Here is a 24,154-nt window from a genome sequence, read left to right as displayed (position 1 = left end):
AGGAAATAAGAATAGAAGAGAAAATATTTTAAAAAGTAGATTTCCCCAGTGAGACTTGTATAGAATTGATCTATTTTAATCATCAAAGAGGGGGAGGAGCAAGATGGCGGAAGAGTAGGGTCTCCAAATCACCTGTCTCCACCAAACTACCTAGAAAACCTTCAAATTATCCTGAAAATCTATGAATTCGGCCTGAGATTTAAAGAGAGACCAGCTGGAATGCTACAGTGAGAAGAGTTCGCGCATCTATCAAGGTAGGAAGACGGGGAAACAGAAATAAAGGAACAAAGGCCTCCAAGGGGGAGGGGCCCCGCGAGGAGCCGGGCTGAGGCCGGGGCGAGTGTCCCCAGGACAGGAGAGCCCCGTCCCGGAGACGCAGGAGCTGCACCGACCTTCCCGGGCGGAAAGGGGCTCGCAGGGGGTTGGAGCAGGACCCAGGAGGGCGAGGATGCCCTCGGGCTCCCGGGGACAGTAACAGCAACTGCGCACCCAGGAGAGTGCGCCGAGCTCCCTAAGGGCTGCAGCGCGCACGGCGGGACCCGGCGGGACCCGGAGCAGCTGAAGGGGCTCGGGCGGCGGCTCCGCGGAGGGGGCTGCGCGGCCCGGGAGCGCGAATCCAACAGCGCAGGCCCCGGAGCACAGGGCGCCGGGACACAGCCCAGGATCCCGCCTCCCCCGGGACAGGCAGAGGCCGGGAGGGCCCAGGACAGCGAGGACGCTCCTGCCCCAGCTGAGCACATCAGCGGCCCCGCCCCGGAGCCTCCAGGCCCTGCAGACGGAGTTCCTGCCGGAGCTGAATCCAGGTTTCCAGAGCTGCCCCGCCACTGGGGCTGTTCCTCCTGCGGCCTCACGGGGTAAACAACCCCCACCGAGCCCTGCACCAGGCAGGGGCACAGCAGCTCCCCCAACTGCTAACACCTGAGAATCAGCACAACAGGCCCCTCCCCCAGAACACCAGCTAGACTGACAACCTCCAGGAGAAGCCAAGGGACTTAAAGAACACAGAATCAGAAGATACTCCCCGGTGGTTCTTTTTTTGTTTGTTTGTTTTTGTTTTTGTTTTTGTTTTGTTTTGCTTTTTGATTTGTTTCCTTCCCCCACCCCCTTTTTTTCTCCTTTCTTTTTCTTTCTCTTTTTCTTCTTTTTTTTTTTTCGTTTTTTTTTCTTTTTCTTCCCTTTTTTTTCTCTTTCTCTTTTCTTTCCTTCTTTCTCTCCTCTCTTTTTCTCTTTTTCCCAATACAACTTGCTTTTGGCCACTCTGCACTGAGCAAAATGACTAGAAGGAAAACATCACCTCAAAAGAAAGAATCAGAAACAGTCCTCTCTCCCACAGAGTTACAAAATCTGGATTACAATTCAATGTCAGAAAGCCAATTCAGAAGCACTATTATACAGCTACTGGTGGCTCTAGAAAAAAGTATAAAGGACTCAAGAGACTTCATGACTGCAGAATTTAGAGCTAATCAGGCAGAAATTAAAAATCAATTGAATGAGATGCAATCCAAACTAGAAGTCCTAACGACGAGGGTTAACGAGGTGGAAGAACGAGTGAGTGACCTAGAAGACAAGTTGATAGCAAAGAGGGAAACTGAGGAAAAAAGAGACAAACAATTAAAAGACCATGAAGATAGATTAAGGGAAATAAACGACAGCCTGAGGAAGAAAAACCTACGCTTAATTGGGGTTCCCGAGGGCGCCGAAAGGGACAGAGGGCCAGAATATGTATTTGAACAAATTCTAGCTGAAAACTTTCCTAATCTGGGAAGGGAAACAGGCATTCAGATCCAGGAAATAGAGAGATCCCCCCCTAAAATCAATAAAAACCGTTCAACACCTCGACATTTAATTGTGAAGCTTGCAAATTCCAAAGATAAGGAGAAGATCCTTAAAGCAGCAAGAGACAAGAAATCCCTGACTTTTATGGGGAGGAGTATTAGGGTAACAGCAGACCTCTCCACAGAGACCTGGCAGGCCAGAAAGGGCTGGCAGGATATATTCAGGGTCCTAAATGAAAAGAACATGCAACCAAGAATACTTTATCCAGCAAGGCTCTCATTCAAAATGGAAGGAGAGATAAAGAGCTTCCAAGACAGGCAGCAACTGAAAGAATATGTGACCTCCAAACCAGCTCTGCAAGAAATTTTAAGGGGGCCTCTTAAAATTCCCCTTTAAGAAGAAGTTCAGTGGAACAGTCCACAAAAACAAAGACTGAATAGTTATCATGATGACACTAAACTCATATCTCTCAATAGTAACTCTGAATGTGAACGGGCTTAATGACCCCATCAAAAGGCGCAGGGTTTCAGACTGGATAAAAAAGCAGGACCCATCTATTTGCTGTCTACAAGAGACTCATTTTAGACAGAAGGACACCTACAGCCTGAAAATAAAAGGTTGGAGAACCATTTACCATTCGAATGGTCCTCAAAAGAAAGCAGGGGTAGCCATCCTTATATCAGATAAACTAAAATTTACCCCAAAGACTGTAGTGAGAGATGAAGAGGGACACTATATCATACTTAAAGGATCTATTCAACAAGAGGACTTAACAATCCTCAATATATATGCTCCAAATGTGGGAGCTGCCAAATATATAAATCAATTATTAACCAAAGTGAAGAAATACTTAGATAATAATACACTTATACTTGGTGACTTCAATCTAGCTCTTTCTATACTCGATAGGTCTTCTAAGCAAAACAGCTCCAAAGAAACGAGAGCTTTAAATGATACACTGGACCAGATGGATTTCACAGATATCTACAGAACTTTACATCCAAACTCAACTGAATACACATTCTTCTCAAGCGCACATGGAACTTTCTCCAGAATAGACCACATATTGGGTCACAAATCGGGTCTGAACCGATACCAAAAGATTGGGATTGTCCCCTGCATATTCTCGGACCATAATGCCTTGAAATTAGAACTAAATCACAACAAGAAGTTTGGAAGGACCTCAAACACATGGAGGTTAAGGACCATCCTGCTAAAAGATAAAAGGGTCAACCAGGAAATTAAGGAAGAATTAAAAAGATTCATGGAAACTAATGAGAATGAAGATACAACCGTTCAAAATCTTTGGGATGCAGCAAAAGCAGTCCTAAGGGGGAAATACATCGCAATACAAGCATCCATTCAAAAACTGGAAAGAACTCAAATACAAAAGCTAACCTTACACATAAAGGAGCTAGAGAAAAAACAGCAAATAGATCCTACACCCAAGAGAAGAAGGGAGTTAATAAAGATTCGAGCAGAACTCAACGAAATCGAGACCAGAAGAACTGTGGAACAGATCAACAGAACCAGGAGTTGGTTCTTTGAAAGAATTAATAAGATAGATAAACCATTAGCCAGCCTTATTAAAAAGAAGAGAGAGAAGACTCAAATTAATAAAATCATGAATGAGAAAGGAGAGATCACTACCAACACCAAGGAAATACAAACGATTTTAAAAACATATTATGAACAGCTATATGCCAATAAATTAGGCAATCTAGAAGAAATGGACGCATTCCTGGAAAGCCACAAACTACCAAAACTGGAACAGGAAGAAATAGAAAACCTGAACAGGCCAATAACCAGGGAGGAAATTGAAGCAGTCATCAAAAACCTCCCAAGACACAAGAGTCCAGGGCCAGATGGCTTCCCAGGAGAATTTTATCAAACGTTTAAAGAAGAAATCATACCTATTCTCCTAAAGCTGTTTGGAAAGATAGAAAGAGATGGAGTACTTCCAAATTCGTTCTATGAAGCCAGCATCACCTTAATTCCAAAGCCAGACAAAGACCCCGCCAAAAAGGAGAATTACAGACCAATATCCCTGATGAACATGGATGCAAAAATTCTCAACAAGATACTGGCCAATAGGATCCAACAGTACATTAAGAAAATTATTCACCATGACCAAGTAGGATTTATCCCTGGGACACAAGGCTGGTTCAACACCCGTAAAACAATCAATGTGATTCATCATATCAGCAAGAGAAAAACCAAGAACCATATGATCCTCTCATTGGATGCAGAGAAAGCATTTGACAAAATACAGCATCCATTCCTGATCAAAACTCTTCAGAGTGTAGGGATAGAGGGAACATTCCTCGACATCTTAAAAGCCATCTATGAAAAGCCCACAGCAAATATCATTCTCAATGGGGAAGCACTGGGAGCCTTTCCCCTAAGATCAGGAACAAGACAGGGATGTCCACTCTCACCACTGCTATTCAACATAGTACTGGAAGTCCTAGCCTCAGCAATCAGACAACAAAAAGACATTAAAGGCATTCAAATTGGCAAAGAAGAAGTCAAACTCTCCCTCTTCGCCGATGACATGATACTCTACATAGAAAACCCAAAAGTCTCCACCCCAAGATTGCTAGAACTCATACAGCAATTCGGTAGCGTGGCAGGATACAAAATCAATGCCCAGAAGTCAGTGGCATTTCTATACACAAACAATGAGACTGAAGAAAGAGAAATTAAGGAGTCAATCCCATTTACAATTGCACCCAAAAGCATAAGATACCTAGGAATAAACCTCACCAAAGATGTAAAGGATCTATACCCTCAAAACTATAGAACACTTCTGAAAGAAATTGAGGAAGACACAAAGAGATGGAAAAATATTCCATGCTCATGGATTGGCAGAATTAATATTGTGAAAATGTCAATGTTACCCAGGGCAATATACACGTTTAATGCAATCCCTATCAAAATACCATGGACTTTCTTCAGAGAGTTAGAACAAATTATTTTAAGATTTGTGTGGAATCAGAAAAGACCCCGAATAGCCAGGGGAATTTTAAAAAAGAAAACCATATCTGGGGGCATCACAATGCCAGATTTCAGGTTGTACTACAAAGCTGTGGTCATCAAGACAGTGTGGTACTGGCACAAAAACAGACACATAGATCAGTGGAACAGAATAGAGAATCCAGAAGTGGACCCTGAACTTTATGGGCAACTAATATTCGATAAAGGAGGAAAGACTATCCATTGGAAGAAAGACAGTCTCTTCAATAAATGGTGCTGGGAAAATTGGACATCCACATGCAGAAGAATGAAACTAGACCACTCTCTTTCACCATACACAAAGATAAACTCAAAATGGATGAAAGATCTAAATGTGAGACAAGATTCCATCAAAATCCTAGAGAAGAACACAGGCAACACCCTTTTTGAACTCGGCCATAGTAACTTCTTGCAAGATACATCCACGAAGGCAAAAGAAACAAAAGCAAAAATGAACTATTGGGACTTCATCAAGATAAGAAGCTTTTGCACAGCAAAGGATACAGTCAACAAAACTCAAAGACAACCTACAGAATGGGAGAAGATATTTGCAAATGACATATCAGATAAAGGGCTAGTTTCCAAGATCTATAAAGAACTTATTAAACTCAACACCAAAGAAACAAACAATCCAATCATGAAATGGGCAAAAGACATGAACAGAAATCTCACAGAGGATGACATAGACATGGCCAACATGCATATGAGAAAATGCTCTGCATCACTTGCCATCAGGGAAATACAAATCAAAACTACAATGAGATACCACCTCACACCAGTGAGAATGGGGAAAATTAACAAGGCAGGAAACAACAAATGTTGGAGAGGATGCGGAGAAAAGGGAACGCTCTTACACTGTTGGTGGGAATGTGAACTGGTGCAGCCACTCTGGAAAACTGTGTGGAGGTTCCTCAAAGAGTTAAAAATAGACCTGCCCTACGACCCAGCAATTGCACTGTTGGGGATTTACCCCAAAGATACAAATGCAATGAAACGCCGGGACACCTGCACCCCGATGTTTCTAGCAGCAATGGCCACTATAGCCAAACTGTGGAAGGAGCCTCGGTGTCCAACGAAAGATGAATGGATAAAGAAGATGTGGTTTATGTATACAATGGAATATTACTCAGCTATTAGAAATGACAAATACCCACCATTTGCTTCAACGTGGATGGAACTGGAGGGTATTATGCTGAGTGAAGTAAGTCAGTCGGAGAAGGACAAACATTATATGTTCTCATTCATTTGGGGAATATAAATAATAGTGAAAGGGAAAATAAGGGAAGGGAGAAGAAATGGGTGGGAAATATCAGAAAGGGAGACAGAACGTAAAGACTGCTAACTCTGGGAAACGAACTAGGGGTGGTAGAAGGGGAGGAGGGCGGGGGGTGGGAGTGAATGGGTGACGGGCACTGGGTGTTATTCTGTATGTTAGTAAATTGAACACCAATAAAAAAAAAAAGAAAAAATAAATAAATAAAACATTCTTCCTCTCTATGAAGGAAGGCTTAATAAATATAGCTCAAGAACATATCCATTAGGAAGGCCTCATATAATTTATAGAATCTAGCAAACAGCTTTATTTTGTGTTTTAAAATAGCTTATCTATGGTTCTGTGATAAATGTGTTGTATTACAAGGAATTATTTATTTGTTCCACCAACTAAACATTGGTTTCTAGGAAGAGGGGACTTTTTTTTTTTTTATTCCAATTATCTGGAATAAATGACAAAATATATAGCAGGATCTAAATAAATATTCATTTCTTTCCAAAAAAAAAAAAAAAAAAATCATCAAAGAGAAATTTCCCCAAGTAGTTCCTTGGGTATTTTCCATTCACATCATAGATGTTTGCATTAGACTTGCTCCAAATTGGGTTATCAAATCTTTTGATTGAGAACAGAATATTTTAAATGTTTAAAATAGTCAAGTGGCAGCTGAACCATATGAGCATAGTCTCCTATATATGTCACCATCACCTTATTCTTATTCCTGCTTTATCAACTTCAGCCCATTTGGCTCTCGTTGCTTAAACAAGCCTGCTGTGCTGTTCCTGGGGGAACTTTCATTTCCAGAGCTGCTTGATCCAATGAGTAAAGACCTTGGAGATACCGTGTAGAAATTCTTGCAACAATCACCTAATCGCATGGCCACCCAGAGATGCCAGCAGTTTGATCACTGTGTGAGGAAACCAGAGCTGGGCATTAGTAAAAGCACGAAAAACAGATTTGATTCAGGATCTGTTCAAAGGTGGGGGACAGGGGGTCACTTGAGTGCAGAATGAGTATAGACTTGAGTACACAGCATAGACAAGCGGGAATCTAGTGAAGGAAGAAGTCGGGGATGGATTCTCCCTTAAATTGGATTCCACGTGGTAGAGATGGAAGCCCAAGGTCAGGCTTACTCAAAGGAGCCTGACCAAAGTTTGGTCAAGGAGAGATCCTTTGTCATCACCTTAACACAGTGGGGTGTTCACTACACTTGTAGTTTTCCCACATCATTTTAGAAACTGAGTTGAGCGCATGGCATTCCAGCCAGCTAAAACCAGTATGCAGGAGCAAGCAGCCTCCCCAGCCTAACCGTCCACACCCCACACCCACTCTGGTGAGCTCTCCTACATTGTGCCTCTCATCCCCCAAACGGAGATGTATGTGTGCACTCCCAAGTGCTGTACGGTAGAGCCTAAGAGCTCAACTTGAAACCAGAGGGTGTGGGTTCAGATTTTGATCCTGCCACTTGGTAGCCATGTAATCTTGAGAAAATTATCTCATCTCCCTCCAACTCAGTTGTTGCCTTTTGTAAATGGAGATAATCATTGTACATGAGGGGTGCCTGGGTGGCTCAGTGGTATCTGCCTTTGGCTCATATCATAATACTGGGGTCCTGGGATCGAATCCCACATCGGGCTCCCCATAGGGAGCCTGCTTCTTCCTCTACCTGTGTCTCTGTCCTTCTCTCTGTGTGTCTCTCATGAATAAATAAAATCTTTAAAAAAAGAAATCGTTGTACATGACCTCATAGAGTTGTGAGGATTCAAGATTTTACATGTAAAGCACTTGGAACAGTGTGTGGTACATGGTAAAACCTATCATTATATATACGATTACTAGTATATATATTCTTTGATGTTTGCTGTTCTGGGGAATATGGGATCTGCCAATCCCCACTCCCCCATGCTCTCGGCCTGAGACTTCTCCATCCATCCGCTCCTCTAAACCCAAACTTGCTCTCTCCCCACCACATAATTCTTTCCTATTTCTCTAGATTAAACCAGTGCCATATTGGAAAATAACAACAACAACAACAACAACAACAACAACAACAAAATCTCATAGAATCTTACAAAGAGGGTGAGACAAAACTGAATCTTCCCATCAGTGAAGCAAGCTAATTGTTCTGGATCCTTGGAAAACAAGAAACACTATTTTTAATGGGTACTATATTTTGATGAATATTTTTAAAACACAACATGATTTAGGGAAAAAAATATTAACTCAGGAGTTTTTAATGAAAAACAAACCCTTTGGGATCCCTGGGTGGCACAGCGGTTTGGCATCTGCCTTTGGCCCAGGGCGCGATCCTGGAGACCCGGGATCGAATCCCACATCGGGCTCCCTGCATGGAGCCTGCTTCTCCCTCTGCCTATGTCTCTGCCTCTCTCTCTCTCTGTGTGACTATCATGAATAAATAAATAAAATCTTTAAAAAAAAAAAAAAGAAAAAAGAAAAACAAACCCTTTGCCCCCAACATGCTCATCCTCTTCTTTCCCAAGAGCAAACATTTTTGACACTGAATATCTTTCTTCTTGTCATTGTCTTCCTACTCAACATAATATGCTTATATTAATATCTCTTATTTTTTCCACTTTATGCACCATCTAGTGCTTTTGTGCTGTGGATGAGGATGTAATTCATTTACACTATGTCCATCTCCCCCTCCGCCTCCTCCTAGCATAGTGGCATCACACTTTAGGTGAAATCAGTAAGCCATGGTTACATCACTACAAATACGGAGTGCTGTTTACTACAAAGCAAAGTGGTATATTGTGATTTTTTACCATTTTTTTTTTTTTTTTTTTTAGAGAGAGAGAGCGTGCACACTTGTGCGGTGCTGGGGAGGGGGCAGAGAGACTGGGAGAGAATCTCAAGCAGACTCCCCGCTGAGGGGCTCCATCCCAGGACCCTGACATCATGACCTGAGCCAAATCAAGAGTCAGACAGTTAACCAACAGCCACCAGCCACCCCTCCTTCTCCATTCTTGTAAAACCCTTTGTTTGCCGGGAATTTCAAATTGATGCTTTATCAGTTCTTCCACTATTTGTCTTTTCCATATTTGAAAGGGTTTGCAAGTTCTGCTTCTTCTTCCAAGAACCAGTAACTCTGAGGAGTTTCCATTTTAAGTGCAGCGTTGTCTGGCATTTTCATCTTCTTGGACTTCTGAATTGTTCCAGAGGGTACCTAGCTGCACTAAGTTTTGTGATTCATCCTTTCCAGTTCTATCCAGGTGCCGTCGTTGCTTCTTCAGTCCATTGTGCATTGGACTGACTTATGATTCTTCATGTCCTGTGGCTAAGGTTTGCTACTGAGCAACGAGAAGAGCGCAGGCTTCAAGTACTTAAATCGACCACTTACCGAATATGTGATCCTAGGCTATGTAATCACCCTGGCCCTTCAATTTGCCACTGTGCATTAAGAAATATATTAGAAAATTCTTCAAGAAATACGCATTTCCTTATTGAGCACATAACATGTCCCTCGGCACTAGTCTAAGCTCTTTACATGCATTTTTCTCATTTAATCCTCATACCAATTCATGAAGTAGATAGTAGCATAATCCTCATTTTACATCTAAGGAATCTGAGGCAAATGGAGTTTATAGAACATGCCTAAGGTCACACAGCAGCAAAAAGGTGGAGCCAGGAACCACACTCAGGAGGAGACTGACTTCCCAGCCCAGACTCTCACCTCTTACAGCGTGCTTCCCCTTAGAACGAAAATGTGTCTTGACAAACTATTCCCCATGATAATAAACCATACGGTTTCTCATAAGCATTCCATGTCCCAGGATTTATCTGTAAAGGCTGGTCAGTCTAATGGAACCTTCTGTTAAAAAACTGATCGGCTGTAACTAGTCTCTAGGCAGAGCCCGAAGCCAGCAAAGCGGAACAGTGGATAGAGTGACTGAGTACATTCCACACAGCAGATGGGACCCCACGGGCTGAGAGCTTCAGTGAGCCTTCTCGCTCCATTATGGCCTCAGCCACCACACCAGTGATGCAGAAAGTTCACGTCACACCTCCAAAAACCTGGCTCTGCAGCCTCCTACCCAGGTCTCTCATTACCAAGAAGCAAGCCTTATCCTCCTCCTTAACCTATCTCCTTGGCTCACCAAAAAGATTGCATGACACTCAACCCCCAAATTACTGGCTCTCTGAATCACCTGAGATGCTTTCCAAGATTGAGGGGACAAACAGATTATAATGTACACACACATCTGTCCTTCTGGACGTCACATCTAGAGACTCAGATTAAATAGGTCAAGGGAAGGGACACATTACACAGTTTTTATAAGCTCCTCAGATGATTCTGATGATCAGCCAGGTGTAGGAACCAGTGCTCCAGGCACCTAGCTCCATGGTCACATTGGAAGCGTCAGCTCTCTGCCCTGCGTGGCTTCTTCTGCAATGCAACGCCGTAATCAGCTGGCCTTACTCCTGTTTCTTTCTTTGCATCTTAGGGTGCCTGTTTAACTGTTGACCTTTATATTTTCTACTTAGATCATCACAGAGCTAAAACCACAAGCGTATTTCTCAGCAGATATTTCATGGACCTTTGATATTTGCCTTTTAAATTGATTCTTTTTATTGGATCTTTTTCCTTCTGTAAATTTTCCATATTAATTCCCATGGAAGTATCCCCAATTCTCATTCTCCACCGTTCACTTTGACCTTTACCTTGACCCCTCGACTCCCCTGGTTTCTGATTCACCATCAGATTTAAGTTCCCTTATCCCTTTGCACATCTGGGACCGTTACAGAGGGACCAGGCCACCAGATGGCCATAGACACATGTTTACTGGGGGGACAAGGAGAATGAGAGAGAGTTAAAGTCACCTAGTTATCTGATCCCCTGCTGCTTGCTTCCAGGCACCAGGCACCAGTGGCTCTGCTTTCTCAGCAGGAAGCTGGCAAATTGCAGAGTGGCAGGAAAGCTGTATGAGAGCCTGGAGTGGGGAGAGGACCAGAGCACAGGTAGAAAAGATGTCATTATCAAAAGACTGATACCTTGCACTTCAAGACTAGAGAAAGAACGGACAAAAATAGATGGAGAGAGAAAGAGAGATCTATTGACCCAGGTTAAGAGTGGCTAAGGGGCTTGTGCCAGGCTGTCAGAAAGTAGGAAATCCATGACCTCGAAAGTAGGATTATTTTCTGTGCTAGAGGTGATGCAGGATTAGGTGTTTGAAACAAAATTCCTCATTTGTAAAATAAACTGGGTCCTGATAGAGCTCAGACTGATGGGATGTGAGTAGGGAGGACACTGAATAAAGAGAGAGCTTTCATGCTTAGGTGGGTGAATATTTTGCTTCCCCCCACAAGGAGTGGCAGCAGCAGGAGGCATTCTGATTTGACTTCGAATCACATTGTTGGTACAATAATTTCATTAGAATACTTTCATTTTGGATGTTTATCAGTTTATACGTGCTTCAAATAAAAGTGCTCAGTGGACTGTGATCACTGCATATCCAATTTCGGTAATCCTGAGTTGGCCAGGCTGTTTAGTTAGCAAGTACCTGACACCTTATTTTCACCTGGAGGACATCTCCGCAGGACAGGAAACACCAGTGCTGGCTGGGAGGGGAGGGGGGCTCCCCTCCCAGATATATTATTGCTTTTTGAAAATGTTACAGAACAAAAACCACAGCTGAACATAAATACCACAAGGAAAAACATGCTCTGCCCCAACCTGAAAACCTTTGGCCTTGCCTGGCAAACTTACTTACCTTCCATTTATGCCTCAAAGTCACCCCACAATAAACTAGTTCATGTTCTCTCTGGGCATTTCTAGCTATTTTTTTTCTATGCTACCACAACAGTTTGAATGACTCTATAACGTACCCTGTTGATCATGATGTATTTTGAATAATTGGGTACATCTATCTCTCAATTACATTTTGAGTTTTCTCCCAGGAACTGTGTTTTATTCACCTTCCTAGCCCTTGACGGACAATGTGGTGACAGACAGGGAAGGGAGGGCTTACCAATGAGCAGCGGTAGGCATACTAGAAATAAATATTTCCATAAAATATTTTAATGATGTATAGGCGTGAGGCCCTATCCCGGGATAGGCTTGAAAATCTAGCTCTAAGATTAAACAGGCTGAATATCCAGCGGCGAGATAAAGGTAGAGATTTGTCACGACTCTCAGAATCTTGTCGCTGTGTTACATTTCCACTGGATAGAGGGTAAGAGCTCTGGATTTTGAGTCCGACAGCATGGAATTTACTAGCTCTGAGTCCTTAGGCGAGTCACTAAGGCTCAAAGCTTATCTCTTCCTCTGTATGGTGAAGAAGTTAAGGAAATGAAATAAGCACAGTCCTTGGTATGCAATAAATATTATCGTTGTCATTGTTATTCTGATCCAACCAGATTTGTACAAAAAAGGAAAAATATTATCCTGGAAAAATAAATTATCGATCCCTAGCCCTGCATTATGAATGTCAGAAAATCTTGTATAACGTTGATAAGTAGAGACTAGGTACTAAGCCAAAGCTGTGTGTCTGTGGTCTGCAGTGATGTCTATAAGCATGAATGAGACTGGTGGGGAAAAACCATGGGTAAATAATAATCGCCAAGTTACAGTTCATCATGTACCTGTTAGTATAGAACAAATGGCTTTCCTGAATTTTGTAGACTGAATTGTGTTCACGGAATAGAGCCCTAACCTACCATGTGCTTTGAATTTGATGATGGTGTCCTTAAGAAGAAAATTAAGGTTAAATGAGGTCATATAGGTTGGGCTCTCAACCAATAGGATTGATATCCTTAGAAGAAGAAAAAGAGATACCAGGAAGTCAGGCACACAGAAAAAGAGACCCTGTGAGACCCCAATGAGAAGAGACCTGTTTGCAGACCAAGAAGGGAGACCTCACCAGGACTTCCGGCCAACAGAACTGCAAGGAAATCAATTTCTGTTATTTAAGCCATCCAGTCTGTGGTATGTTGTTACAGCAGCCTGAAAGAATTAATACACTGAGTAATAGTACTCTTTGGTTTCTCACAATATGTTCTCTCTTTCTGGAAGGAGGGATCTGGAGACCACATAGTCTGGTCCTTCATTCCCAGTGGACTCCACCTCCTGTTGTGCATACACAAGTTTTCCTTCTACTCAGGGCCAGAGGGGAAGCTCCCACATCAAAGGCCTTCTCAGTGCTTATCTGCGAGCAAATATTTATGGCAGTTTCTTTTTATCTGTTAAAAACAAAACAAAACAAAACAAAACAAAAAACCCACAACCTTCTTTTTAAGGACACAGGAATAGCAGATGTGAAGTTATGGTTCCAATCCAAAGATGCCACCTCTGATGTCTGAACTTTTTCTAGAACAGACTCCTCCCAGAATTTCCCCAGCCTGGTGCATAGGAGGTCACAAAGTTTGGCTAAATGCTTAACTGAAAACTGAATAGCGTGTCAACTTATCTTATTCACACTCATATGCAGGTATATATACACACACACACACATTAGCTTTAGTTTATGGCACTTATTGGACAGGAGGAACAATAAAGCTAAAAAAGAAAAACAACTAGGGGATAAATTTGCATAAAGTCACTGAAAAATAAAATAAAATCATATCAGGAGCCTGCCCTGAAGTCCTTAAATTCAAATTTGCTAATGAAATTTTCAGTATTACCTTAGAAATACACAGATGTACTTTTTATTTTTATCTCTTTTTTAGCAGGTTCAGTTTTTACTTTCTCCCTTACCTTTAGAAAACGCATCTGTTTGGGATTTCTCCTGTTCCCAAGGCTATAGCTGGAGTGTGGAACTAGCTGATGCATAGAAGGGGCTGCCTTGTGCTTGCACCTCCCCAGGCCTCCATCCCCTGCCCCCAGGCCCCCACCCCCAGACTATTAAATTTGCTGCTGACTGCGCTGACAAAGCAGTCAGGAAGAGTTGGCTGTCTCCAATTTTGCTTTGGTCAAGGAATAGGAAAAAAAAAAAAAAAAAAGGAATGGGATCTGACCCACCTGCCTATTTCCTTTTCTAAAAACACAGAAAACTCACTTTTTCCCAAAGCTTGGGAAAAAGTCTTTCGTTGGAAGACTGAGGGAAAACAAGTCATGAATGTCTTCATATTTTTATAATACTTCAGCTTTCTGGAAACTTGCGTTGATTAGTTATTTGTTTTTTCTGTTTATGTAATAACTAACTAAAACTAATATTTCACTCATTACATTATCATGCATTGTGGAAAACTCAAGATGGGCTTTTTTTTTTTTTTTTTTTTGCATAAAAGTTCAGCAGTGAAACAAAAATACCTCAATGGCAAGCATCTATCACTCTCTAGTTTTCATTTCCTGAATATTTGAGGAGAGAGGAGGGAGGACATGATGACACCTGCCATTACTCCTGTAAAGAGTTCTTCATGGGTTAATTTTGTTCATTTTTTTAAAGATAGTTTTTTTCAGAATTTCTGTTTTGAATATTGCTTTCTACAGCTTCTGATGGCTCAGCTCACACTCGGACCTTCTCCCATTTAAAAAAAGTGAGAATAGAGGTGGTAATTTGGGATACTGTTCTGTACTTAATTCACTTGAATATCACCAATTTAGTGAAGCTTTTAAGAATCCAGAAGAAAAATGGTCTTTTCACAGACCTCTTTATCCAAAAAAAATGAATCTAACTACTACAGATGGAATTATATAACTGCTTGTAAATTTGATCAACAATATTTTTAAAGGATTAAAGTTGATTTCTAAGCCTTAATTAAAGAAGAAGGGAGGACAGATAAACACTTTCACCAAGAAATTACAACCAAATACAAAAATAAGACATTGAAACAAAAATCATTTTTGGCAAGCCACAATATCACAATATGAATAAAAAAATGAAAAGAGAATCAAGTGGGGGGAAAAAAAACTATTTAAAACTACAAGTATGTACCTGGAATAGAGCTATGATTTCCTGTGTATCCTATTGGCAGATATTTGCACATGAAGAAACTGGGAGAATAGAAATGATGTTGAGAAATTTATGTACAAATAACCTTAGAGATGATCTAATTTTTCATTCTCAATCTTCCTAGTAAGGAATAATAAGCAATCCAATATTACAAAGTGAATAACAACTAGTAAGCTAACTAAAATTAGCCAGCATTTTCCTCTCTGGAAATAAGTCCTGGCTGGGAAGTATAACTTGCTTCAGGATTTTCTCCATTTGTGACAGACAGAGAGGCAAAGGATATAGTAATGTTAAAAATTAAGGTTTATATATTTAGTATTTCTTTTTTTCCTTCATTTTTCTTTCATATTTTTTAGCAACCAACTGTCCTTAATCTAGATACAGAAGAGTCAGGTGTCTGCTATGAGTTGAGTTAACCCTTACATGTTTGGTTATATATTAGGGAACTGACAATTTAGACACCATCTCTGGACAGGTAGGAAAAAGACATAAACCAAAAAGACAGATTTTGACATAATTGTTGTGGCCATGACTCCTTCTTCCCATACAAGCATCTTCAAATAGATAAATACTTCTTGGTTTTATTCTTTTATGTCAAGAGTACAGTGTAAATTATTAGAATAAGAAGTAAATTTTGCAAGGTTACAGAAAACCAATTGTGTTACTATACACTTGCAGTGAACAATCCAAAAATGAAATTAAGAAAAAACAATTCCATTTACAATAACATCAGAAGGAATAAAATGCTTAGTAATAAATTTAACAAAAGTAGTGCTGAACTTATACTCTGAAAATTATAAAGCATGATTAAAATTAAAGATATAAATAAATAAAAATATCAATACTCCCTAACCTGATCTACAGATTCCATGCAATCTCTGTCAGAATCCCAGCTGAATTTTTCATAGATATTGACCAACTGATTCTATAATACATGTGGAATTACAAGGGACACAGAATAGCCAAAACAATCTTTAAAAAGAAGAATAAAGTAGGAGAGCTCAGACTTCCTAAATTCAAAACTTACAACAAAGCAACAGTAATCAAGATGGTAAGGTCCTGAATCAAGGACAGACATATAAACCAATGAAATGGAATTGAAAGTCAGAAAAAAAAAAAAAATCAGACACACTGTTGCCAACTGATTTTCAACAAGAATGCCTAGACCACTTAATGAAGAAATAATTCAGTCTTTTCAACATAATGATGTTGGCATGAGTGGTAATCACATGCAAAGGAAAAAAAAGAAGAATAAATTAGATCCTTCTTACACCATAAGCAAAAATAAACTCAAAATAGATCAAAGACCTAAATGTAAGTGCTTAACGTATAAAACTCTTAAGAATAAAACAGGAGGGTAAATCTTCATGACCTCAGATTTGGCAAAGGATTTTCAGACATGACATTAAAAGAATGAGCAACAAAAGATAAAAATATATAATTTTGGTATTGTCAAACTAAAAAGTTTTGTGCTTTAAAGGATGCCATGAAGAGAGTGATAGCACACAGAATGGAGGAAAACATCTGTATGTCATATATCATAAGGGAGGCATACCCATAATATGTAAAGAACTTACAACTCAACAAAAAGAGACAGCAATCAAATTTTCAAAATGGGCAAAGGGGTTGAATAGACATTTCTCCAAGGAAGATATACAAATGACCAACAACCACATGAAAAGATCTCAAAATCTTTAGTCATCAAGGAACTTCAAATCAAAACTACAATGAGATACCACATCACACCCACAAGCATGGTTAGAATCAAAAAGATAATAAACAGGTGATGGCAAACATGCAGAGAAATCAGAACCCTCATACACTACTGGTAGGAATGCAAAATGGTACAGCTGCTTTAGAAAACAATTTGACAATTCCTCAAAAAATTTAACATAAGGTTACCACATGACCTGGCATTTTCACTCTTCGGTATATATCCAAAAGAAATTAAAATACATCTCCGTAAAAACTTGTGCATGAATTACTATAGTAGCATTATTCATAACAGCCAAAAAGTGGCACTAACACAAATATCCATCAACTGACAAATAAAACAAAATGTAGTATATCCATACAACAGGGGATTTTTTTTTAATTTGGCCATAAAAGGGACAAATGTACTGATATGTGGTGCAACACCAATGAACTTCAAAAACATTATGAGATGTAAAAGCAGCCAGTTGTAGAAGTCCACATACTACAAAATTTCATTCATATGAAGTTCCAGAAGAGGGGAATCTGTAAGACAGGAAGTAGTTGCTTACAGCTCAAATGCTTGCTTGGTGTTGGGGGTGTCATGGGAGAAAGAAAAGAGGTAGTTAAAGAGTACAGGGTTTATTTTTGAGGTAATGCAATGGATTTTTTTTTTAAGACTTTATTTCTTTAAGTAATCTCTATCCCCAGTGTGGGGCTTGAACCCATGACCCCCAAGATCAATAGTCACATGCTCTACCAAATGAGCCAGCCAGGCACCCCGTGGCAATTCAATGTTCTAAAATCGATTGTAGTGATAGTTGTACATAACTGTGACTACATGAAAAACCATTGAAATTGTACACTGTAAATGGGTAAATTGTATGGTGTGTGAATTATATCTCAATAAAGGTGCTTTCAAAAAATTTTAAGTGCACCATATCAGTAATCCGGAAAGTAAAGAAAGTTATTCCATAAAATGCCTGATACATTATGCATTTTCATTTAATTTTTCATTGCTCCAGTATTTCCAGAATTGCAGCACAATTATTTTTTTCTAATATGAAACACATCAACATTATCTTTGGTCCCCAGAGCTTGCAGAGAAAAATTGGAACTCCTTAGCTTGGAATTCAGTGATCTTCACAATCTAGCTGTATACTACCACTAGAAAAAAAAAATCGATTTAAAAAGTTATATGAGCACAAGTAAATATTTAAAACCATACAAAAGGATATAAGTGAAAAGTGTAAATCTCCTTCCTATTTCAAATTCCTAGTTTCCCTCCTATAGGAAACCGATTGCCAATTTCCTTGGTATCTTCCCAGGGATGTTTTCTATGGCTCTGTACCCAACCTACTGTGGTCTCTCTCTCCAGGCATATTCCACTCATTTAGCACCTAAGATGGACTATCTTTATTATTAATTATGAGTTCATAGCACCAAAAATCCAGTACCTTCTATGTTGTAGATATCCCAGTAAATATTTGTTGATAGGCAAGATTAGAGGAAACTCCCCCCCCCCACCCCAAAAAAAAAATTCTTGGCTTTCTGCTGACAGTAGAGACCTCAACAAGGCAAGAGAGGTAGCACAAGGATAGAAGTAAATGAAGGAAATATTTTCTGGAATGTTTTCACAAATGCAGAGGGACAAAAAAACAAAAAAGCCCAACACACTAACTTCCATTGAGAATAACTAAACTTGCTATTGCGTTTTGGATAAGTTTACATACTGGCTGAGAGTAAATCATACTCCCCACATGGAAATTCATGGTCAAATAATTGTGTTCATGAAATGTTACAATTATACACCCGTAAGCAATACTTTTTTGTCTTGAGGTCCATGGGATGCTTTACCAGATTACAAGTTCATTTCTAACACATAATAGATTTTCTCCTTGTAGCTCAAAACCTAGCAATGAAGACAACAATGAAACAATTGCTCTATTCATATCTCTGTATTTGATTCTTGGTATTGAGAAAAGTCATGTTTCTCTTTAAGTAACTTCTATAACCATTTGCCTTCTTCTCACACCTTCTTTTCACACTTTTTCTAGATATATTCTTTGACTTTTCTGAGTTAGTAATCATTATATTTACTTCCTTTATTTCTACATGTTTTATGAGATTGAATAACAATCTTAGTTTTTTGTACTCTTTCTGTTTTCACTTTGCTTCACTAATTAGGAACTTCTAATTAGGAACTAAGCAGGTATTCCCTTGAAGACCACAAATACAAAATTATGATGGATTCATCTTGCATTATTAAGTAATAATACTATTTTCAGATTGCACTTCAATCTCAAAGATTGGTTTTCCAAGATCCAATCTTTATCTTTCTAGGGTACTATTAATGGTGGCACAGTGCTAACTTGCCTGGACAAAATGCTTGCAAGTGAAACTAATAAACTTCATTAATTAGTGAGGTAGTTGAATGAGCAGGCTGCTTATTAGTGTTTGAATGGTAAGATGTTAAAAACAAACAACGGGGGATCCCTGGGTGGCGCAGCAGTTTGGCGCCTGCCTTTGGCCCAGGGCGCGATCCTGGAGACCCGGAATCGAATCCCACGTCGGGCTCCCGGTGCATGGAGCCTGCTTCTCCCTCTGCCTATGTTTCTGCCCCTCTCTCTGTGTGTGAGTGACTATCATAAATAAAAAAAAAAAAAAAAAAACGGACCACCTAACCATATAGAAAGTTACAGTTGAAATACCCAAGTGATTTATTTAAATGTTTTCAGTTGTAGAATTTCAACTTGCTCCTGTATGTGTTTATTGGTTTGTACTGTTGTTAAAATAATGATATGGTTAAATATTTCATTTCTTCTTTCCAGAAGGCAGTGATTAATTCCACATTTCAAGATTCTTTTCAGCCATGTGCTTTTTTAAAAAAGATTTTATTTATTTATTCATGAGAGACACACATCGAGAAAGGCAGAGACACAGGCAGAGGGAGAAGCAGGCTCCCTGCAAAGAGCCAGATGCGGGACTCGATCCCAGGACCCCGGAATCTGAAGCTGAAGGCAGATGCTCAACCACTGAGCCACCCAGGCATCCCCAAACATGTGCTTTACCTTAATACAATACAGCAAATAGACCAAATTAAAACTTGCCAATCTATTTGCTTTTCAAAAGACTGAAAACATCCCAAATTAATTCTAAATTTTTGTGTATTTTTTATAAGTTTGATGATTGACATTTGAGCTTAAACATGACTTCTATAACCTCATCAATCTGTGTAATATGTTTAACAAAACATACTTAGTAAAATGTTTACTTAAGAGAGACCTTCAGAATGCTAGTTAACAAATGATAGAATGATATCATATATTTGAGTACCTTAATATTTTTTAAATCATGCTCATTACAGACAACAGAATGATCCATTGGTGGAACTCCAACCACAGACCCACAGATGACAAGCTATTTAGTGAACAATTTACTGTGTGTCTCATTACCTTTTCCCCAACCACAGGCATGTTAGTTCATTCTATTAACCTTAATAAGGTTGCCTTTGAAGCTCTTTACTTCTAAGATTTAAATGGGAACTCTGTCATATGTCAGCCTACAACGGAACCTAAATAACCAGACCAATAAAGCAGATGCAATGTGTTAAAGACTTCATCTGCTACAGATGAGTTAGGATGCTTCCTTTTGCTTAAGTGAAGCTATTTATAGCCTGTCGGAAAATGAAAACTTAAGCAAGGAATAGGTTTTTATATCCTCGGAGCACTGATGCTCCTTCATCCTTTCAGGTTAGCGAAGCACATCTCTCTCTAGGGCTGACCTATATAATCCTCAGCCCAGAAAGTTATTCTAAACAGAATAATTTGAAAACCCATGAAGTGTATACACTAAAATTTAAGTCACAAAGAGCTTTCATGTTTCTAACTGAGCCAAGACAATATTAAACAGTTGATTTTGTATGACCAGCATATCCAAAGATTTGGTTCTTTACAAATGGAATAACTGCTTGTTTTGAATGCATTTTACTACTGAATGAAATGAAAGAGTGTTTAGAAGACTCATCATTTTTTGTTCGTTTTATAAAATAATTGGAAAATCCTGAGTCTTAGAAGTTAAGTGATCTTAACATCTAACCCCTCTGACAACTAGCTGCTCAGCCTCTGCTGGAAAACTTTGAGTCACAGAGAACCGAGTGCATCATTATGGAAAAGTCCAAGATTTAAAAATTCTTCCTTATGTTTAATCAAAAGCAGTTCCAGTAACTTATGTTCATTCTACCTCTTGGAGAAACCTAAATCAGTCTAAAGTCAAGGAGTAAATAAAACTATAGGTGAACAACAACAACAAAAAGCATTTCAAACTTGGTTTTCTCGAATCCTTGATTAAGTAGTTCAATCTACGTACAAGAACTTCCCAAGACATATTTACTAGAATTTCATGAAGCAAGGGAAGCCCTAATATGAAGAAAAATATATTTTTGGCATCTGAGAGATCAAAGATATATTTGTGAATACTTTTCCTCTCACTTTTGTGGCCTTTTTTCTATTTCCTTCAATTTTCCCTTTAAATTAAATCTCTTTTCCACTGAAGATGATTTCAGCTAGGTTCCTCTCTGATTAAAGTAAATGACATTGTTATTCCAAAGAGATGTTTGTTAGACTGAGTGAATATCCAATTGGTGAAATGTAGAGAATAGAATATTTTGGTACCTTTTACCACTCTGAGAAACCATTTCCCTCTCCATGTGTCCTAGGTAAGTCACCAGGGGGTAAACTACAGAGCTATTCGCATTGCTTATTAATGCACAGCCACACATTATTTGCTAACGGCTTTGCACCTTACAGGAAATAATGTCTTTAGCACTGAACCCCTAACGCGGGATAGCCTCTACCTCTCTGGGAGGAATTTATCCTCGAGGTCACATAACAAAATGCCTTTCTTTCAAATGACAGTATTAAAATTCAAATTCCGTCTTTGTTTTTGCACTGTGCTGAATCAAACAAAATCTCAGATTACATAATCATGCATGCCCATAGCATCTGAAAACTCCTCCTTTGGGGGGGATGTGATAAATGAGGATTGCATCTGGAACTTGGTTGCCAGAGGTAAAGGCTAAGTGTGAATTTGAATTGGATCCAAAGCCTGATGCTTAGTTGGACATTAAAACTGTCAAGTGGTCTTATAAAATACACCTGGTGCTTGCTTCACCGGGCCAGTGGGCCTTCAAAGTGCACTGATTTCCAAGTTGCATCCCACACTCTTGAGACTACCTAAACATCAAGAGATGTGAAACTGTTGACACAAGAGGCTATAATGTTTGCAATAAAATATTCCATTTGTCTCTTTTTTATCTATGCATTTTTTAAAATTATTTAAATTATAGGGCACTTAAGGATGTTGTTCAGGCAATCAAGTTTTGGACAGGCTTAACATTTAAACTTTTCTAAGAGTTTTAAGGAACCTTACTCTGTGAACTTCCTATAGCTGCATAGATTTATATAACAATGTGTTAAGGGATCCCTGGGTGGCTCAGCAGTTTGGCACCTGCCTTCGGCCCAGGGAATGATCCTGGAGTCCCGGGATCAGGTCCCACGTCCTTGCATGGAGCCTGCTTCTCCCTCTGCCTGTGTCTCTGCCTCTCTTTCTGTGTGTCTCTCATGAATAAATAAATTAAAAATCTTAAAAAAAAAAAAAAAATGTGTTAAACTTAATGACTAATTGGTTGGCCTTTTTAATTCTTACTTTTTTTAAGAATTTATTTTTGGTGACATGACCCTATTTTATTACGCATTGGTTCTTATGTTCTGTTTTTTTTTTTGTTGGTTTTTTTTTTTTTTTTGGTTCTTATGTTCTAAATAGACATTCTGGGTTCTTTTTTATGAAGGCATAACTTTCTTTCTGCACTGATACTTATAAGCATGTGAACAGTTGCTAATGAGGTTTTCATTGGCAAAGAAGGTAAGAATGAAGAAGTAGTTGCTTTTAGCATCTCTATTTAGAATATGTGGTGACTTGTGATAGATAGGGAACTATATTTTATTGTGCACCCTAGGAAATTCTTCTTAGACTTTCTTGGCCTCAGATTCCCCACTCATAAAATGGATATAGAAGTGTCACATTTTATCAAATCCAAGACACAGCTGATTGTGATATACATCATGTAACTAAGGAGAACAAAATACTATTTAAACTACAACACTGTCTTATCCCTTGGAATTGTTGTTTGATACCTATTAAAAGGTCTGTTTTCAGCCTTATTTAGACCTATTTAATCATATGTGACAGATTTGTCTCTGTGATTTTCCCTGTGCACAATAATTCTCAGAAAGAAGAAAGAAAGAAGAAAGAAAAGGAAGAAAAGAAAAGAAAAGAAAAAAAGAAAAGAAAAGAAAAGAAAGAAAAAGGAAGAAAGAATCCGGGAATCCTGGGATCCAGTCCTACATCAGGCTCTCTGCAGAAGACTACTTCTCCCTCTGCCTAGGTCTCTGCCTCTCTCTGTGTCTCTCATGAATAAATAAATTTTAAAAATCTAAAAAAGAAAAGAAAAGCTATATCCAAACTGTGAATTCACAGGCAATGAAAACTGTTTTCCTACCTACTATGGCTACAATCTTCCATTAATTAGAGACGTTCCTATCATCAGAGATATAGATATGTGGGGAAAAAAATATATCTAAGTCTCTATAAAGTATGGAATTATATTATGATCAATAATCTGATAGACCATTATTTTGTGGTTTGCTTTTGTTCTTAGAGCTATCAAAGTCTCTCAAGTACTATGGACAGAACCACTCTCAAATAAACTTCCCTCTAATTAAGTATACAGATAAGAGTGGCTTTTAACAGTAATTCCCTGTGAGATTGACCTAGAAGGCACCCAAATGTATAAGCCAGGCTATCTTATGTGCTGTCTTTCAACTTATACCACCTCCTGTGACAGGGAACCTTTAAAAAAATGATAGCTCCATTCTGTCAAGCTTTACAGACTTTAGGGCTTTATATAAATCCCATTGAACCTACATATTCTAACTTGATGGCCTCATCCTCGCTGAGTACTGCACTGAACTGCTTCAGTTCAGTCAGTCAGTAGAAGTATCTTTGGAATCGTTCGGTACATGCCTCCATGATTCACTTTCCCTGGCTCAGAATGCAAGGTGTACAGTACCGCAGACTTGATTTCTCCAAATTCAGTAACCTTCCTGGGTCACTCAACCAAATGAGGAAAACATTAGACTGCATAATGTAAAAATAAATCTCATAGGCAGGGATCTTTGAAAAGATTACAAATGTCTAGAGTTCATACTTAAACTCCCTTCGTCTATGTAATGAACACAAACCCAATTTGTTAAAATTCATCACTTTTGTGTTTTCAGAGTAAGAGCGAATTATTACAGAATAAATAAGAAAAGCTAGAGTCTGCTGTTGCCAATAATTGTGTATTCCTGTTCATGAGGATAAAATATAAAACGTATCATTTTAAAAGCAACCTGTTAAAAATTCTGTGAGTTTTCCAAATTTTGAGACA

The 24,154-nt window shown here is 39.2% G+C and overlaps 1 long non-coding RNA gene across 8 annotated transcripts in view; it reads right to left on the bottom strand.

The window, feature by feature from the left end:
* Positions 1-24,154, bottom strand: part of LOC140605303 (uncharacterized) — a 122,093-nt gene that overhangs the window by 78,008 nt on the left and 19,931 nt on the right. For 2 of the 8 annotated variants that reach the window (XR_012007998.1, XR_012007999.1), the window contains exon 2: positions 10,904-11,013. The exons of 4 other annotated variants lie outside the window; for them this stretch is intronic. This is a non-coding gene — a long non-coding RNA (uncharacterized lncRNA). Of the gene's footprint in view, positions 1-6,769; positions 6,969-10,903; positions 11,014-24,154 lie in introns of all 8 variants that reach the window. 2 more of the 8 variants (XR_012008000.1, XR_012008005.1) reach the window with 2 other exon arrangements.

The sequence above is a fragment of the Canis lupus genome, chromosome 15 (assembly GCF_048164855.1).
Source record: "Canis lupus baileyi chromosome 15, mCanLup2.hap1, whole genome shotgun sequence".
Taxonomy (NCBI): Eukaryota; Metazoa; Chordata; class Mammalia; order Carnivora; family Canidae; genus Canis; species Canis lupus.
The sequence above is the reverse complement of the archived record's forward strand: the minus strand, read 5'-3'. Positions and strand labels throughout refer to the sequence as shown.